The 3287-nt window shown below is 46.6% G+C and overlaps 1 long non-coding RNA gene across 1 annotated transcript; it reads left to right on the top strand.

The window, feature by feature from the left end:
- Positions 1–711: 711 nt before the first annotated feature.
- LOC140459012 (uncharacterized) lies at positions 712–2994 on the top strand. Its single transcript, XR_011953820.1, has 2 exons — positions 712–862; positions 1690–2994. It is a non-coding gene; the product is annotated as an uncharacterized lncRNA (long non-coding RNA).
- Positions 2995–3287: the final 293 nt, after the last annotated feature.

The raw sequence follows: 3287 nt of genomic DNA, 5'->3' as shown, positions 1-3287 counted from the left end.
CCCACTCACCTATTGTACTTTATGCTACGTTCTCCCCACCCCCACCCTCCTCTCACTTATCTCTCCAACCTTCAGGCTCTCTGCCTGTATTCCTGATGAAGGGCTTTTGCCCGAAACGTTGATTTTCCTGCTCCTCGGATGCTGCCTGAACTGCTGTGCTCTTCCAGCACCACTAATCCAGAATCTGGTTTCCAGCATCTGCAGTCATTGTTTTTACCTCGTTGATTTTAACCCTACTGCGAATCCTCTTGCAAGGATGCCTGCCTTGAAGAAGTTTTCCTCCTCTCTCTACAAGAATCTCAGGGACTCCCTCTCCCACTGAAACTCCCAGGTCATTTCCTCTGCCCTGAAGCTCTTTCCTCATTTCCCCTTCCCCCACCTAATCCTAGTTCTAAACTTCCAGCTCAGCACTGTCTCCTTGACTTGTCCGGACTTGTCCGACCTGCCTATCTCCTTTTCCACCTATCCACTCCACCCTCTCCTCCCTGACCTATCACCTTCATCCCCTCCCCCACTCACCCATTATACTCTATGCTACTCTCTCCCCACCCCCACCCTCCTCTAGCTTATCTCTCCACGCTTCAGGCTCACTGCCTTTATTCCTGATGAAGGGCTTTTGCCCGAAACGTCTATTTTGAAGCTCCTTGGATGCTACCTGAACTGCTGTGCTCTTCCAGCACCACTAATCCAGAATCTGTTCAATATTGCCCAGTGAGTTACCCTGCCCTCATTGCACTTGTTATCCATTCACAAACATTTCTATTTGGTGCTGCAGGGTGTATCATCGGGCCAACTGTTGGAATCGCCTGTGGAGTTGTGATCGCGTTGCTGATATGTTATTTTCCCTGCAGAAAGAAAGAAGGTCAGTGTGCTAGCTCTGTCCCAAACCTGTCCATCATTGCATCTCTGACTCAGTAGACTGTACAGGAGAGGGCAGTTTTGTCCTGGTTGTACTGACCCCTTTGCTTAAAAAAAAAGCTCTAGCTGCACTGGCCCTTGGAGTGGGTCCAGAGGAGGTTCACGAGAATGGTCCCAGGAATGAAAGGCTCAACACATGAGGAACGTTAGATGACACTGGGACTATACTCGATGGAGTTTGGAAAGATGAATGGGAGGGGTGAATCTAACTGAAAAGCTGACTGACCTGGATAGAATGGACATTGGGAAGATGGTTCCATTGACAGGAGAGACAAGAACCCAAGGGCACAGGCTTCGAGTAAAGGGCAGACCCTCTCGAGCGGAGATAAGGAGAAACATCTTCAGCGGTGAGTCTGTGGAATTCACTGCCGCAGAAGATTGTGGAGGCCAGTTCATTGTGTGTATTTCAGACTGAGATAAACAGGTTCTTGATTGTTAAGGGGATCTTAATTGTCACTGGGAGAAGGTGGGAGAATAGGGCTGAAAAACCCGTCAGCCATGATAGGCCGAATGGCCAAATTTCTGCTCCTATGTTTTATCGTCTTGTAGTTCCTCAACCTCCTGTTGATCTTCACTGTTCTGTCTGTAAGGAGTTTGGTAAAAAAAAAGACATGACATTAATGAAAAGTTTGGGAGAGTCAGATAATAACTCCAAGAGTGGACTTGGCATTGCCATGATCATGTGAAGTGTTTTTGTGAGGTTTAACCTAGCAGTGTACGATATTAGTCAGAGCTGTTTCTGAACTCCTCCTTTGCTTCCTCCAAATCTAGACTCTGTTCCCATATGACGCATGGAGGGAAGATCTTGGTTTTTTTGAGATTCTGATTACTGTGAAGCCCTGCATTGTTGGTGACTCTGTGCGGACAGTCCCTCTCTCGCTTGCTCTCTCTCTTGCCGTGATTGTTTGGCTTTGCTGAAGGAGGAATCATCTTTGAGAGGGACCATCGATGACTCTGCTCCTTGATGATGACATGAGGTGACAATTTTCACTGGGCAGTAAAAGAAACAACCTTCAGAGGGTGAAACTCTCCTGGCTTACCAATGGTTCATTAGTCCTTTCATAGAAACTTAGGAAACAGGAGCCACGATGGGCCGAATAGCCTAATTTCTACTCTAGGCCACTTGGCCTTTCAAGTCTGCTGTGCTATTCAGTATTTTTGGTCATCTAACTCAGTTCCCTGTTCTTGTTGTGTACTCATACTCTCCCACCCTTTGAGCTTTAAGAACAGTGTCTATATATTTGAAAATATTCAATGTTTTCGCCTCAACCATTTTCTGTAGTCAAGAATTCCACAGGCTGCCCAATCTCTGCGTGAAGACATTTCTCCTCATTTCAGTCCTACCCATATCCTTCAGCTGTGACCTCTCTGGTCATATGGAACATTCTTCCTGCTTTTATTCTTGCTTAGCCTGTTAGAATTTTTGTAGGTTTCTATAAGACTCCCCTTCTTGTTCTTTGAAACACCAGTGAATATAATCTTAGCCAATCCAGTCTCTCTTCATCCGTCAGCCCTGACATCCCGGGAATCAGTCTTGGAAACATTCGCTGCTCTCCTTCCGTCGCCAGACCATCCTTCCTCAGATACAGAGACCCTAAACTGCACACACAGTACTCCAGGCGTGATGGCTCAGTGATTAGCACGGTTACCTCACAGCACCAGGGTCCCAGGTTCAATTCCAGCCTCGGGCGACTGTCTGTGTGGAGTTTGCGCATTCTCCCCGTCTCTGCATGGGTTTCCTCCCACAGTCCAAAGATGTGCAGGAAAGGTGATTTGGCCATATCAAATTGTCCATAGTGTTCTGGGGGGTGTAGGCTAGATGCATTAGTCAGGAGTAAATATAGGATAATGGGGAATGGGTGGGTTACTCTTCTGAGGACTGGTGCTGGGCTCAAGGGGCCTGTTTCTACACTGTAGGCATTCTATGAACTGTGCGGTTTCTCCCTGTACAATTGCAGTAAGAAATCCCCGCTCCTGGAAGGAAAACTACAGTTTCAAATCTGTCGAGGTTTGCTTACCTGCTGTGTGTACACACTTGTAACCAAAGATGTAATAAAAAAAATTTCATCAACTGAATTCCTGCTATTTTTATCTTCCCCTTGTGCTTGTGCCTAGTTAAAAATCACACAACACTAGGTTATAATCCAACAGGTTTATTTGGAAGCACTAGCTTTCAGAGCGCTGCTCCTTCAAGAGGCAGCTACCTGATGAAGGAGCGTGGCTCCGAAATCTAGTGTTTCCAAATAAACCTGTTGGTGTTGTGTGATTTTTAACTCGGTCCACCCCAGTCCAACACAGTCCTCCTCCACATCTTGAATTTGAGCAGCCAATCATTGAGGCGCCAATGCACACATAATGGATTCGGTTAA

Source organism: Chiloscyllium punctatum, chromosome 34, assembly GCF_047496795.1.
Source record: "Chiloscyllium punctatum isolate Juve2018m chromosome 34, sChiPun1.3, whole genome shotgun sequence".
NCBI lineage: Eukaryota > Metazoa > Chordata > Chondrichthyes > Orectolobiformes > Hemiscylliidae > Chiloscyllium > Chiloscyllium punctatum.
Note: the sequence above shows the minus strand (reverse complement) of the source record. Positions and strands in the feature narration are given on the sequence as shown.